Source organism: Melospiza georgiana, chromosome 5, assembly GCF_028018845.1.
Source record: "Melospiza georgiana isolate bMelGeo1 chromosome 5, bMelGeo1.pri, whole genome shotgun sequence".
Classification (NCBI taxonomy): domain Eukaryota; kingdom Metazoa; phylum Chordata; class Aves; order Passeriformes; family Passerellidae; genus Melospiza; species Melospiza georgiana.
In genome coordinates, this window is record NC_080434.1 from 46738683 (window position 1) to 46755838 (window position 17156).

The 17156-nt window shown below is 41.0% G+C and overlaps 1 protein-coding gene across 7 annotated transcripts in view; it reads right to left on the reverse strand.

Annotated features, from left to right (window-relative positions):
• CRACD (capping protein inhibiting regulator of actin dynamics) overlaps window positions 1-17156 on the reverse strand; it is a 126670-nt gene that overhangs the window by 38835 nt on the left and 70679 nt on the right. The window lies entirely within an intron of this gene.

The following is a 17156-nucleotide window of genomic DNA, read 5'->3' on the forward strand; positions in this document are numbered from 1 at the left end:
CTCTTTTCTACCACCAGTGACTGGAAAAAAATAAAGACAGCTTCAAACTACTATCTCCCCATTTATTAAAAAGAAGTACCATGAATTTCTTGTTAACTGCTGTCAAGAATGGGTTAATTTCTCAGGGCTGGGATGAATCAGAGAATACATAAAACATAATAACTGTTAAAGTGCTATATTCCTCTAAGGCTTTACCTTAATTCTGTATTAAATCTACTTAAAACAAGGTAGTTGGGATTTTTCTTTGGTTTTTCTTTTTTTCTTAACCCCAGCATTCAGCCTCCTATCATAATCTAATTTGAGAAGCACCATGTTGTACTGGTGGCAAATATTTTCATGAGCTCATTACATTCCTGTGCAGGCTGTGTGCACACTGCCTCAGCGTGCTCTGCTCTTCCTGTGGGCTGGGGCTCAGCAGAAAGCCCTGGTTTGGTTGCAAAGTACATGCATGTAGGAACTTTTGACCAGGAAACCCGGAGTATCTTCTGCAGTGTAATGGCATTCTTTAGTTCCACCTTGGATTTTACACTCCACTCTGCTATACCTAATCAGGGTAAAGCTACTCCGGGTAACACACATTTGTAGTCACTGGAGGAGTATCTGCAGGGATTTTAGAGGGAAAAATGTGCCCAAGCATATTTTGACCTGGCTACTTACAGTGGTTTCCAAACTAGCATAGTACCAGAGAGCCTGAGTTAAACCCAGCATGGCATCAAACTTACACACAGTTCATCTATCTGTACCTGATTTTGGATGAAGTAAGAAATCCACATTGAAAGTACAAAGTCAAAGACACAAGAGATAGTAATTCTGCACTTCCTTTACAGATCCATAAGAAGTTCACACAAATGTAATTCTTCTTCCTGAGCAGTCAAAATACACAGCACTTATGCGAGTTCATTAAAACATCAGGGCATCCATGTAACAGCATAAAAATAAAAAGCTGAATTATGAACTTCAGACCCAGCACCAGAACTTTCCAGTCCAGAATCACTGACTCACAATAAGCAGATGAGAAAAACAACAACTGGAACAGCAGTTTTACCAGTGTAGAAGAAAAGGGGATATGGAAGATTACCTGTCTCCCAGCCCTGCTTTCCATAAGTAGGGCAACTCACATCTCCAGCCAGACCAATTTCTTGATGCTCAGTTCTGACTTTAGGTATATGTGTAGAATGTATTTATATGTAATAGAATATATTCCTATATGAAACCCCTAAAAGACAGGCAGGCAATCATGCGGAGAAAGAGAGAAATGATTGCTCTTGGCCACAGCTGCTCTGACCTTTTATGCACTTCAGAAACTGACTGCAAAACACCAAAAATCAAATGGTAGAGCAAACAGGACAGAAATCATCAGTACCAGACACGAGACTGGGTAGAAGAGCTGTTTGTTCAGAGTTCTCACCTCGCTTATTTCCTCAGCTTTCTTCAAAAGGGAAAGCTGCATTATGCCAATTTTGCTGGTTAATGTAATTTACTGCATAAATCAATGAAACTACAGCATTTTTTAGAAGAGGTTCTCACTTTGTCATTCATCCATATTACTCTTGTCCCCTCCTCTTTTTGAGATCTTCAGATATAACAGATACAACTGCCTCATTGAATCTAAATCTACCATACTGATTCACCAACTATGAGTCTAGTGTTGAGCAAATGTAACAGGTCAACACAGCTTTCATTTCATCAAAATGGGTGAAAACCAACACACTTATCTGCAGCCAAGATCTGCTTTTCCCCATGTGACTTAACATGTCCCTTAGCTGTTTTCTTGCTGCACACCCATCATCACAGCTGTCACATTACTAAGCATGAATTCTTTAAATCAGGCTTTGTGACTCATTGAAGCCAAAGAACATCCTGCCCTGCACAGGCTGCACATGCTGCTCCCCATCCTGCCAGGTTTCTAAGGAGGGAATGCCTGACTGCTAAAACAAAGTTGGTTTACATAAATTTTTCACAAGATCTTATGGAGGAAGAGGTGGGATGATACTGCAGGGTGAAATGCTTCCTGTAACAGTAAAACAAGTACAGAAAATATTCCAAACATCAGCAATGCAGCAGACAATTCTTTGCACAAAAGCCTTTTGAGCCTGTAATTCTCAAACACAGCTCATCCCTTCTGTCCATCTCTACTGCTGAGAGAAGAAAGTGGGATAGTAAAGGATGAAAGTTGGGACATTCAGTGGTGTCCACTTGCAACAAGGACAACTGCTGAGAGAGCCAGGAAAGAAGTCACCTTACATATGCCTTTTGCTTCTACCTTAATCACTTTAATGGAATCCTACAGATCCAGCCCCAGGAGACCACGGGAAATAAGCAATTAAACCTTTTTTCCTGTCCGTTTGACAAGTCTATCTTGTTCAAATCACTGTAAACAGTTAACAGTAAATCAGTTTTGAATCACAGAATAACATAAGGTGTGAAGGCAACAGATAAACAAGGCTGGATACACTAGCTAGGATAACACAGCACATATGGTAGGCACTCCCTTCTCAGATACCAGAAGAGTAGCAGAGCAGATTAGAATAATCTGTAACCTGTCATATAATTTGTCAGATGCACAAAGACATGCAGTGTGTAACTCAGAGCCAGTTAAAGCAGAGAGAATTGGCATCACACAGGCAGCACATGGTGCCTCCATTCCCAATGAGAGAGGGGAGCAGCTTCTCGTCTCACTTTGTGCTCTCCAAGAAGGATGAAGGTGGGTGCAATGGCTTTTATTGCCAGGAAATTAAGCACAGCCTTTGGACTCCAGCTGGCAAAACCTTATCAACATGCCAGCTGACAATTCCCCATAAAATAGCTTGCAATTAAATTGCTCAATTCCATTGGGATTCCCAGGCTGTGCTCCCCTTCAAAAACCGCACAGAATCCTCAACACAAGCACAGGCCAAACACTTTACTACCTCAATTATAGAGGGAAGAGATTCAAACTATTGGAAAGGGAGTGAGCAGTGTATTCCAGACAACAGGCAGGGGTGAGGTTATGGATGGGATACAGGACATGTCAATGTCCCTGGAAATATCTGAAAAATAGTATCCAAGCAAAGCGAACTTAACATGAGAAACAGAAAGACTCACAGAAAGAAGAGACACCTAAATATTTAACAGGATGTTGATTCCTTGCAGCTTTTCCTATTTGTTGCAGTGCTGGGGGCACTCATAGCAGTGTGGGTGAGGAAACCTGGGAGGCAGGTCATCTCTGAGGAGAGCTGACCCAGCACATGCATCACTGGTGGGTAGAAAGATGATTGTTGAGGGGAAAAAAAAAAACAGAAGCAGAATTCATATTGTCAATTTGAATTTTAAGTTTTTATGACTAAGATTTTTCAAGCCCCAGTTTTGAAATGGGATTTGTAAAGATTTTTTTTTACTTGCTGTATGAAATGCAGCACCTGTCTATGACACTTCTCATAGTATGAGATATTTCACAGGAGCCATCTTCAAAATTATGTGTTCTTTGTTAGTGAATTTAATGGCTATAAAATATGGTGTAATAAACTAGATTAATGAGAACATGAATCATTTAATGGAATAGATACTTCTATAATGAATTTAGGGAATGGAAGTCCATATAGCTGTAGCATTAAGAACTGTGTGGCAGAGAGGACAAGTGGGTAACTGGGCTGCAGGCACAATACAGCAGCCAAGCTGGGAAAGGGGATTAAAACGTATTGTTAAGAGGGTAAGTTGACTGACATTTCTCATTGATATCTACAACAGAAAAAGTCTGCTATGGTACAAATTGACATTATCATTATTTAAAAAAAAAACCTTCAATTTCAAGCTAATGGTATGGTTATTGATGCTGTTTTTAAATAACTCAGATATAGCCACTACAATAAGCACTGCCATGTTGAGTCCTGGGTTGGCCAGACATCTGCAAAAAGTTCTTTGGTTTTCAGATCCCCACCAAAAAAGCTGCCTTCTCTCCCCCTTGCCCAGTCTGTTCTAATGGCATAGAGCTTCTCTGAACAAACTAGGGTTGGCATTTGCTTCCAGCTTTCCCACCCACTCCACATCTCAGTGCATCCATTTCTGTGAGATGCCAGAGATGCTCATTTTTGCTAATAAATTTTCAGCACTCCCTGAAGAAGTGTTTCCACTCCTCCAGAAAAGGGGAATAAATTGTTTGGGATCAAGGAGGAAGAGAGCAGGCTTTGCTCTGCTTAACCATGTTTCCCCATGTTTCCATATTTTAAAAATAGTTGTGAGCTCCTGTACCTGTGGTAGCACATCTGATTTCACAGTGAAAATTGATTTCTGGACATTTTCTGCCTTCATGACCTGCCCTCAGTCCCTTGCCCTCTCTTTCATAGGGTTGATAGATGTCCAGGTATATATATATAGTCCAGATATACAAAGCAGGCACAAACAAAAAAGAACCCAAGGAAACATTTAAGACATTTAAGAGAAAACACAAGGAATAAAGACTGACATTAAAAAAAAAAAAACCTGATGCTCAGATTCAATAATGTAACTTCCCAGAAATGGGTTCACCTCTGTAAGACATTTAGTGATAGCCATAAAGCTGACAGTGTGCAATAGTCCCATGCAGACAGAGATAATATCACCTGACATAACATCAATACCTGAGAAACATTAAATGAAAACAAGATTGAGAGGTATTGAAGGCATCAAATTGGTGCAGCCACAATGGTCTAATGAAACACCTAGGCAAAGCAAAGGAAAAATAGTGGGCCATTACTTGCCTGTTTTTCCAAGAGTATCAGGTGATCTTGCAAGAGATACTATTTCTTGCAAACCTTGTCCCAGAGAGGATGGGGTATTCTTGGATTACCTGATATAAACTAGTAATACTACCTAAAGTATCCATAACACAGCAAGAACAAGTCTTACTTTCCAGAAACATCTATTTTCCCTTGCCATCTGCAGAAGCAAAAGCATTTCCAGAAAAAACAGCCCATTTTTTGGTTTTTCTTCCTCTCAAAGACCGTATTTTGCACAGAAACCATATGTAGCTGAGACAGTCAGCTGTCAGGAGACACTTATGAATCATCATAATAGAGTCTATTAATGTTCAAGCAGCATATAATAGGCTTTATCATCCAGAGCAAGGAAAGAGCTATTTTGACACTTCTCTTGATACCACAAGGAAATACCTCTTGAACATAAAAGGACTTAATCTCCACTGCAGGAGGTTTGGGACAGTGCTCTTGAGAAGCAATAAAGAAATATGAATGAAGAGGAGGAGCAAATAAAATTTTCAAAATGTTTGGATGACAAACATTACTTATTAAGAAGAACTAGAGCTGAATAAATATCCACTTCAGTCTCATTTACTATGGCAAAATTCTCCTTTCATTTCTGAGCCCCTGTTCTTCTCTTTTCCCCAACTTTCAATCAAAGTCTTCACAGACGGTCCTTGTATATCTGTGCCTTCTATTTTCATCAAGCATCACAATGAGTCATCCTAGAGGTCAGAAAGCCTCATTCTTCCAGCCCTGTGTTTTAACACTGAAATTCTGCCTTCTTAATCCATCCCACTGCCACACTTTGGCAGCACCTTTGGGACAGAGAAGACACTGCCCTCCAAAAAACACAACCAGACTCAGAGCAGGTAGATCACTTTGGGAATGTGTGAGGTAGGCTGGCATAGCAGAGATCCCATCAGGGAAGACAGTATGAGAAAATTAGTATAAACTTCAGGAGCAAACCCTGCTGGGGCCCAGGAGTTCCCTTCTTCCAGGGGAAAGCTCCAGTTACAGGCTACACAGTGAGTGGCCAGAGGGTGTAAAAAACGTTAGAATTCACATCTGAGGACAGTAAGAATGGGTAGTGGAGTTCATACCCATGAGGACATTTGAGAAAGGGTTAAGTAAATGCAATAGATGTTCCCAAGATGCTGGGCTGCACTGTGGAACATCCCTGATAAGATAAAACCTGTTTATTATAGCTCTGGGTGCAGTGATGCATGTGAGACTCTTAGAAAGGAAGAGACCACAATAGCTTCTGATTCACCAACAAAATATTACATAACAGATGGGAGAAAGCTTTGTTTTACTAGTGCAAGGCTTACTAACTCAAGTTATTAATGATGGGACACCCTTTTGGTGTGCTGGCTTTTATCTGAGGTTTCCAGAGCTGATTTAAACACTTGATGTCAATGCAATAAAGAGATGTTGGAGCATTATTTCCTTCTCAGAGGAAAAAACAGGTAAAACATGGGATTCTCTCAGCAGGTTAATTTCCTACATGGGAACACTCCTGACTCAAAGAAGTCCTGGCCATGCTGTGTGTGAAAAGATAAACCTCCCTGAGGCAAAGCCACCTCCCTGAGGCCCCATGGCAGAGCAGTCCAAAGTCCAAGGAGTGCCACGTGCACTGGACAAACAGCTCCCACTGCCCCTCCCCAGCTGCAGAGGTCATTTATACCTCCTCAAGGCTGGCACAGGCTAACAGGCCAGGATCCTACTCAAATCACAATTTATAAGATCATTCTTGCAAGAGATTGTGTTACAGGAACAGTTTTTCATGCCTCTCCACCTCTAAATAAACCCTGTATTGCACTGGTCAACATTTTTACGTCCATACCACCTCCAGTTTTCCACTAATGAGAGGAGGAGCATTTCAGCATCACAGAAACTACCATAGAAAATGTTATTTTAATGAAATTTTCATGAAGAGAGCATGAAACTCATAGACCAAACCTCTTCAGTGGTAAGGCAGAAGCGCTACCAGCACGCTGCTGAGTTCTATCAATAAGAAAAAGCAGAGAAGTGTCCTGACCTCAAAGGATACTTGATGCTGCTAAGCCAGAAATTCTGGATGGCTGGAGGATGGGGATAACTGGGATAGAAATGAGCTGAAGTATTATGTACAAACTCATTCCTTTAGGGGCTATTGCTGAGATGTCCCAGACTAGCTAGAAATGGGTGAGAGACAGATGTGACCACTCCAGCTGATCACAGGATATTTATGAGCCAGCACTGAGGTGCTGCTGCCAAAGTGAAAGGTCCTCCTTTGGAAAGGTCTCCAGGAATGGCAGGAGTTAGTGCCCAGGCAGGGGGCTGGAGAGCCCACTGGCTAATAAATCACCAGGGGCTAATAAATCAAGGCTGTAAGAAAGCAGGTGCATCCAATATATTTTAGATTGGGATTTGGAATTCATTCCTTTTTTTTTTTTTTTTTAAGGGGAACAACAAACTAATACTTTACTTAAAGTCATTATGACACAAAACAAATTCTCTCTTCAATGTCACATAAAGGCAATATTATTGGATGCAAATTTCATGTCATGGTGGTGCAAAACCAGGTGCATTATTTCTGCTTTTAATGCCTAACACAGACTGAGACCAGTACAGTCATAGATACTCAGAGTGATCACTTTTTCACTTTTGCACAGTTTTAGCATAATATATTTAACAATGACAAACATATAGTAATTTTAAATTTGCAATTCCGATGAACTGCTAGAATATTTTAAATAGGTCGCATTAAATGGAGAGACTAAAATTTTCATTTTATGAATTTACTCACCACCCCATCATGAGATGTTAGTGGGTTTTCTTGAAACTATCAATGTACTTTTTGAGTTAGGGCAGTTCCACAATGAAGTAAAAATACATTTTAAAAAGTTCCAACATGTAGCTCTAAATGAAGGGGAGGGAGATTAGGAGAAGGGGAAACCCCAAAAATTACTTTATGCCTGTGTGTTTTCTTTCAAAGTTCTGAGAATTATAAAGTGATACAGAAAATACAGGAATAAAAGGGATCTTATTCTAAGCAAATTATTAACTACTTCAGCAGACATATTAATTTAATACGTTCTTCATTAAATTTTATAAGGGTAAAGCTGAACAGAAGGCAGTAAATCCGCCTCCCCTCCCCAGATTTAAAGAACTAAAATGTCAGGATTGTCTCTAATTTTTGCAATTAATCACAAGACTCCCTTATTTGAGCAACCTGAAAACCAAGCTAAATCTGACTTCAGGCTGAATGTATCTGAAAAAACTCAAACAACTTGTGCTGATCTCTGATTTCACAGAATTAAATCATGCTGCTGTGGTTTGCAGCTGTGGAGCAAATAAGAAAATAAACAATACCTTAAGAAAAGAGCTGCATAAACCATAGCAATCACAATTTCTCCAGCAAGCTTTGGTAAAAAGCAAGACCAAAGTCAATGCCTGCATGGTGAAAACCAGAGCAAAGAGAAGCACAGAGCTGGGAACAGTTCTGTTTTGTTGAGTGCTTGAGGTTTTTTTAACTTCTGAAGGAAGCCAAACCTGAACTTCCTTATTCTGCTGGGCAGTGTAGACAGAAGGAATCGTGACACTCATTCCCCAGATTGGCATATTCCCAAAATATCCCAGGAAGTAACTTCAGCCAGCAGCACAGGGGCTGAAGAACCTGCTCTGTGTTCCACTGGGAGCACCGTGCTCTCACATGGAGCCATCTCTGTCCCTGGAGCTGTGCAAAGCTGCGCCACAAGGGCACCTTTGGCTCCTCACTGCTGCCCCTGCTGCATGCTTCCCTTCCCAACCACCCTGCCAGGCTCACTTGCTCCTTCTGACAAACAAATGCTCTGATACTGACACAAATTGTGGCCAGATTAAGATTTGACGCATCTGTCTTGAGTCTGGGAAATTGCCTATTTAAAGAACGTCTGGATTTTCATTGTCTGAGCAGCCTTCACTGCATACACAGGCCCAGATTATCATTCTCAGGAGGAGCAGAAGAACACTGAGACATTCTCCATGTTGTTGAGGGACAAGATTTGCCTTCTGGGCATGTCAGCAGGAGAGGATAGCCAGCTACTTGTGTGTAGCCTGCAACTCCTCCTGTCTCTCTTGCATCTCCAGCATCACAGCCTCACCCTGGCACGGCACAGAGAACACCCCTGTGCTCCACTGCCACCTCTCCTGCTGGCACTCCCTTATTGCAGTCTGCACTGGATCTCCCTTCTGAGCACCAGGGTTAGATGGCCATTTCCAGTTTTTTCAGAAATTGCTGGTTTTTGTAACGTAGACCACTATCAGCTGAAGGATGAAATTGGTATCTTGATATTGACTGCAATGCTATCAAAAACAGTTCCACCTGAGCCAGCACTTAACCAACACTGTTACCAGCAATTTTAGAAACAAGATTTTGAGCAGTAAAACAGACCATGGAGATAAAACTGATCATCAGTATTAATCACTAATTATACTAGCATTGTACACAACTAACCTGCTCCTTATCCATCACCTGTTCCCATACAGTGAGCAGGCAACAGGCTGAAGCACAAAGGCAAATCTCAAACAACTTTTACACAGAAAGAGCAGATTAAAGACAGGACCAGGAACATGTAGCTGCTTTCCCACATCCACACCAGAGCCCTCAGCCTGGGTTCTCTGCACCACCCAGGCCAAGCACAGACAAAAGATGCAAGTATGACATTTTTGTGATAGGAAGAGGACTGGAAATCTTCAGGTTGCAGTTCTGGCAACTTTCTCAAACACTAGATCTGCTTTAGAAGAGGACCTTATAATTGACTCAATTCCTCATCTTGTCATCAATGTACCAATATATACAGAATAATAAGATTGAGGTGATTGATTTGCCTTTGCTTTCCAGAATTAAAACTAGAAGAGTGAGACATCACTTGAAGCACTTACTGACCAGAAAACAGAGAAATCTGATGAAATTTTAATTTTAGACCTACCTATGAAATTTACTTTTAGACCTACCTATAAATATCTAAGAGATAAAAAGTCTTGAATAGTTTTCTTCTGATATTTGCAAAACAGAATATTCACTTCACAGAACACTCAGAGGTACTTTGCCACCACAGTTATTTGGCTAACACTGAGTATATTAACATATAACACTAATAAGTAGAAGCAGTGTTATTTTAAATGTTAACCAAGTAAGATTTCTACTCCAAATAGAAATATCAAGAAAGGGTTCTTCATAAATTCTGTAACATCAAAACAGAAAAAAATTCCATTATACTACTGTGATGCTAAATGAAATCTCCCTCTCTGTTCTATTTTATGAGGCTAGAATAAAATTAACTACTCATGAAGAAGCAAAATTAAAGAGGAGAAGAGAAGCAGTCATAAAGAGATGATACCCGAATATTTATAAACCTAAACATTTACAAAACCACCTAAAATTATTCAAATCCAAAATAGCCTTTGCACAAAAGCACAGGTCTCTCTATTCCTGAACTAAGACAACCAGATATTTCCTTTTAAAACATCTTGCCTTTAGGTAATGAGGGCAAAGAGAAGAAACTATTTCCCATTTTCATGCTGTTTTGGTTCCAGGCGAGGATTTGCCAGGCCAGGATGTGACTGATCACTCTAATCACACATTGTCTCACTGTGCTGAGAATACAAAGCATTATCCTCATTATACTGGTGAAATACATCAAATTTAGCCACACAAGGTGAACATGATTAATATCACTGAGAAAGGAGACAACACTTTCTCTGAAACATCACTTGCCCACATTGGAATTTATTTACCATTTACTACGTGCCAGAACAAAGAACAGAGGGGACTCAGGTGGCCAGGCAAATCACAAGGTCCCATGTGCTAGTGAGGATGGTTAAACAGAACTATGGCCAAGGGAATTTAATGCATTGTAGATTGCAGGGCATGACATCAAGTTGGGCCCTTGGAAAGACACTAGGAGCGCAGATTGTGTCTGCCATTCTCTGAGGGGCTGCAGCAGCTGTGACAGCCCCAGGGACCAGCCAAGTGCTATGTCTCATGCTGCAACATCACTCCAGGAAATGTTACTTGTACAGGGTGTCTTTTGGCAGACCAGGCACCTTCCAGCTGCTCCAGTCCAGTGGCAAGACAAAGGAACAGAAATCCTATCCTGGATCTGACTAGTGCCAGGGTCTGCCTGTCTAGCATGGATGGAAGCTGGGGTCCATTTCAGCAGCTCTGAATACTTGTTTCCTAGCTGCTGAAGCAAATTTTGTATCCCCATGAGCAGCATGGTACAGGACTGGGTGTCCTGACTGTCCAGTTAAGGGAAGTTCACAAGGAGAGTCAGAGGAAGCCTAGCTTGACCAAACCGGATTTATCTCCCCTCCTTAACTGCTTCTCTGACATCATACACTTCTTTACACCCTGCATAAACTCTCTTCCACCTGATACCCCTGCTCTACTTGTAAAACTCAAGGTCCAAGAGCACTCACTGTAAAAAATATCAGAGAGCAGATTTGGGAAAGGGCTGGGGCCAGAGGAGAGAGGTGAACACTTACTGAGTTTTAACCCTTTTTACTTGCTTTTTAACTATTCTTAACCTACTGGACTATAAGCACTCAGTAGCTGAGTCAGCGTTTTTCCATCTCTATAAAGCATTACCTAGAGTTACAGTAACAGATGCAAGTTTGAAAAGAAGTCTAACAGTGCAAATATAAGAAGCAACATGAAAGTTTTAAAATTCAATCAGTTTCCATTGAATTTTTGGATATGTGACCAAATATCCTCAAGAGATGCTCACATCTCTCTCTGTGGCATATTTTGACACTGAGATAATGCAAAGCATCTCAAAGTAAATCCAAGTTCTAGTTTTTGAAACCTTGCTCACATGAAGGTTTCTGAAAGATTTGTCAAATATGAGTATGGAAACAACCATAGCCATAACTTTGTCCTGTGGACTTAGAGAAGAGGAAAAGTAACACATCTAAAAGTCCTGGGTGAAGAGAACATTCACTCCAGTGCTCTGTGTTGGCCCTCCAGATCCTCATACCAGGTTTTCTAATGCATTTTCAGAAAAATCCTGATGCTCTAAATGACTGTGCTAAACTTGATCATTCCTTTAAAGAGCAGACTAAAGCCCAAAAGCCATATGTGCAGTAACACCCACCCAGGACAGTCAGGGGAAAGAACCATTTAATTTAGATACATGAAATGACAGCACTGTCAACAATAGGAGTGTACAAGTTAAGCTTAGGCTTCTCCCACCCCTTCACCCCTCTTTTTGACTTTTTCAGACTAAGTCCTACATATTATATGGGAGAAAGAAAAATGCCAGTTGCTGGGCAGGAATACATTGTAGTGCCATTGCAGAATACCATCTCCTCCAGGATTTTCCACCAGAAGATATGTCTCAATTGCAAGAAAAAGCACATTCCCTACTTTTATTTTTCCTGTTCTTACATTTTTTGAAAACAAACCCTAAAATCAATGAACACACAACATCAGAAAAAAATAGGACACTCTCCAAATATTCTGGGTTTTAGTTGGGCTTGACTTACCAGGTATGTCTCTATCTGATGGTAGAGGGATGACATATATTTTACAGGATACAGAATGTTCATACTGTGTGTGCAGAAAACATGACTGAACAAAAGCAATGTATTCTGCTTTGGTCACAGTTAATACTACACATATCTGCTCTCTGGCTGATGAACTTGCACAGTTTAAGTGTTTCAGACTGTAAACTGAAAGTTAGCTAATGGCAACTGATCTGCATCACTTGAGAAATCACTGGTTTATTGATCTTCAAACAAATGTTGAATTAAAATTAGTGCAAAAACTTACATGTACATAAAATTTATCCTGTACTTGCATACAGCAGATCACTGATGAATTTAGAAAAAAACTTTTGAAAGAATGCATACCTGGCATTATATATATATTGATATGTATTCATTAACAGGAGGGCAGCTGCTACTTACTTTTAATGTGCCAGTTCAGAAATCACAGTCAAACATGTGACTAAAAAATGTTAAAATATCTGTACTTGGGTTTGGTAAACAGATTCCTGTAATGGCACCACCCACATTGTGTCCTAATGCTTCACTAACAGTAGGGCAATCCAGATAGTATCTGGTTAGCCACTTAATCAAACAAGAGAAAATAAGAGAGTGGTGAGATTTTGCAGAATCAGAGAATCATTTAGGTTGGAGAGGACCTTTGAGATCATCAAGTCTGGCCTATGACCTAACACCACCTTGTCAACTAGGCCTTGGCCCTAAGTGCCACATTCAGTCTTTTCCTTGACACCTCCAGGAACAGTGACTCCACTACCTCCCCAAACAGCCCATTCAATGCCAACTAACCCTTCTGTGAAGAACTTCTTCCTAATATCCAGCTTAAACCTCCCCTGGTGCAGCTTAAGACTGTCCTCTCGTCCTGTCACTGGTTGCCTGGGAGGAGAGACCCACCCCCACCTGGCTGCAGCCTCCGCTACTTTGCAATAAACAGCTACTTCAGTGGCTTTTTAAAATACTTATTAAGTTCTTCTAAAAGCAGAGGGAAGTGTTTTCACCAGTTTTACTTAAATTAAACATTCTGAACAAGGTGCAAGGGGGCCCTGGATAGAAGCTGAAATGGGCTAGCTGCCTGTATCTGCTCCTCCTCATGGTGCCGTGGGGATCTGTACATCCATGCAATGTCAGCCAGCTGCAGGCCTTGCCAGCTGCCCAGTGTTTCAGCCTGGCAGCACTTAAGGCAGGCCACTGCTGCATAGACACCACGTGCACTGCACATCACTCTAAGGGAGGCCAAAAGCCCCTTGGCCAAAGGATTTGAAATTAGCTGGGACCAAGAAAAGGGGAAGAAAGCATGGCCGTTCAAATGCGTGCAAGGTCCCAGGAAGGATCAGAGGATATAGCATTCTGTGGCTTCCTTGTAATAGCAAATGTTTACTTAAACTGTCTGCCACAAAACTTCCCATAGGAAAGTCCTCAGAGCCTCCAAGAAATCAACTCTCTGAATCTCTCTCTCTCACATCACCCTTTGCAGCTGTGGTGGAAACACAGTGCTTACAGCACAGCGGGATCCCAAGTAGCAGCTCTGAAGACCTCTGTCCTGGGGAACACACACTGAGGCATCACCAGCATTACTTGGTCTCCACTAGATGCAGCCCAAACTGAAGGGGGAAGGGGGCTTACTTTGCTTTGTTTCTTTTACTGAAAACAGTTTTTGTTGCAAGATCCACAGTGGGGAAAAAAAAGATGGTTGTAAGCCCCTCAAGGTGTTCAAGGGCAAGGGCACAGCCACCAAGGCAGCCTAGCCAAACCAGGAGCTTGCTCTCCTCTGCTGGAATGGGCTCCATGCCACAGCTTGTAAGTGCTGAGGAGCTGAGCTCACTGAGAACAGCTGTGTGTCCCTGCCCTGCCCTGCTGGACCATGCCACCAGACTGGTAAGGTTTGTCTGTACCTGTTCTGCAGGACACCCCAAGCACCCTCTGCAGTGTCAGCCTCTTATTATCCTCAGCACCTGGGGCAAGCTTAGCCACAGAGCAGCTGGTCATCCCTGCTCTGGGCTATGTTGTGAAATGGGACAGGCACTCTGCTCCACAGGATAAAGAGGACACCTCATTTAGGGAAACAGCATTCCAGAATAAGAATTAAATGTAGTCTGTAATGGGAGAAGAACATGAAGAGATTGCATCTTTGAAGTAAGACGACAAGATTTTAATCTCACTATCTAGTAAGAAGCCAGTAAACAAGAGGACAAAAGTCAACTGGGTCGAGATATCTAATTAGTTCATGAAGCATTTTACTGGAAGTATAATTTTACAGGTATAGCAAAGCAAGAGGTACTAATTAGTTGCAACTCATTAAGTGTAAGTTGTTTAGTAATTTAGGAAAAATGAAAGCAGACATGGCAAGGTTGGTACAGACAAGAATTCCACGTAGCTGAGTATCACATTTCCAACAGCAGCCAGTCTGCACAAGCACCAGAGGAGTAATTTGCAATTCAGTCCTGACCCATGGGGACAGGCAGGCAGATCCTACATTCCAGCTTTTCTCAAAGAAACATTAAAGGACAAAAATAATAAATGCCTTCATTACAAATGACCAGGTGAGACAATTAGTGTCTGTCTCCACCCATAAGCTATTAAAAGTTCATGTTCCATCTGTAAAAAGCATTATTATTCTAAGTAGAGATATTTTGGATAAATAAATCAGCTGTGTTCACATTCTCACCTTTTTGATTTCTACTAATACTTATGCAGGAGTAAGGTAAGTCTCTTACCTCTTTACTTAATCTTATTAAAATACTTACCTCTTTATAAAATGCATCCTTCTTAGGGAAACAGAAACAAACAAACATCCCAGGTAAGATATTACCAACAAGAATTTAATTGCATAATATTTTCAAAACTTGTGCTTTACCCAGGATAAGTTTGTAGAGCAGAGGGGAGTTCAGAAACCATTGCACATACTAGGATAGAAAAGAGACTTAAAGACAAAATAAAGCCCTAGCAGGGAAGCAAGTTCTGTGAACAAGACCACAAAAGCATGCAGAAATGTCATCACTCCAGCTGGAATGCTGGCAAATTGTAGATATTCTCTACCTTTCTGCTTTTAATCCCATCCATGAAACACAAGTACCCTCAGAGAAAACATATGTAATTTAGCTAATCCTTTTTCAATTACACAAGACAGTGGTTATAGGCAAAGGTTTCCTAGAGCAGCAGCTTTCAGAGAAGAGTCACAATGACATTGAATCAGACTCATCCCCTGCAACTGTCTGCCAGGGCTTTTTGAGCCTCTGTGGTAGTGCTCTACAGAGATCCACCACAAACCCAGTAGAGGGCAAGACTGCAATGCACCATTTTATTTGGTGGTAACTGCAGAGCAAATGATTCCCTATAAAAGCAGGCACCAAATTCTGGGAAAGTCTGGGCCTGGAATTTGCAGCTCAGTTATGGCTTAACTAACAATAGCTAAGTGTAAAAGCCACATGAGAAACAGTTTCCTTCCCATAGTCCACTGGTGAAGAAAACTAAAAACAAAAAGAAAACTAAAAAAGTCTGAAAACTCCACAAAAGTAAATTCTTTTCTTTGTACTGAATGGACATGCTGTACTCCCACTCCTTTACAGAGGAAGTTAAGAGCTTCTTTGTGTCAAGCCTACTCTCTTTCTCTCAACAAAATAGAAATGAAAGAGCCATGTGAATTATTAACAGATGACAACAGAGAGCTAGCCAGGTATTTCAAACACTTGTGTCTCCTCTTCCTACATGAATTCCTCAACAGTACATGCAAAGTAAGTCTTCTTACTACTTCCATCATTTAAATCTGTAATTGGAGCTAATTAAATAAATTGTTGAGAAGTAAAGGCTTTTTTATCATTCCTTTCTTTCTCCTTTCTTTCCCTGGGAGAGCATTCAACGTGACTGACAGTGATACAGTGGCAGGGGGGCTTCATGCCTTGCTCTGAAGGGCACTTGGTGACCAAGTGAGGATCCTTTCCCCCCTTATTGCCTTTTCAGTACCACAAGCTCATGCAGTACATCATGCAATCCGGTGGAAACAGAGGCACCATTTACTTCTGAACTGGAATAGATACATAATGGGGAAAACTGAAAACAGACTAAAGCTTTAGTCATATTACAGTGTTAACCATCATGTCATAGCAAAAGCAAGTCTTGTTTATTATAAACACCTTGGATGGCCCCTTGTCCTCAAAATCCCCCCTCCCCAAGCCCCCAAACAAACAGGTGAACAGGACATCACTACATGAATCCAACACCATTGCTTGACAGCATGCTTGCTATTTACACAGAAGTACAAACTTTACACTGCTTCAGTCCATTCACATTTAACTCAAATAAATTCAGAATTTGTCAAAGCATCCCTGCAAATCCAATGCAAAAAATAAAACTGGAATTATGTTGAGTCAGTATCAGAGCAACTGAAAGATATTTGACAACTGACATAGGAAAACCCATCAAAATTAAAACTACAGTAGTAAGCTTTAAAATAGCAAACTTTCTGACAACTTTGAAAAATAATCCAGATGACCATTAAAAAGCATGTATTTTTCTATTTACTTAAAAATTTAAATCCATAAATTCCAAACTTTCTTCAGTTAAAAGGACCATTTCAAAAGGCATGGTAAAGCACAGCATCTGACATAACACAAATGGAGGAGTAAAGTTTCCCACAGTGGAGCAGAAATCCCCAAGTCATGCCTCAGGGCAAAAGCATTAACCAGAATAACCTCTCTGGTTTGAATTTGACTGTGCTTCACATGTACACTGTTTATTCTACCTGCCGTAACAATGGACAAAAGCAGCACATACATTAGCAGCAGCTCCTACTCAAAAACAAGAAGCACAGCACATTCCCCCCTCAGCCAGCTCCCCGCTGGAAGTGCTCCAGACTAAGCAACAGAAACTTAACAGTGAGCTTTTGAATGACAGGACATCATGTGCTCCAGCAGTCGA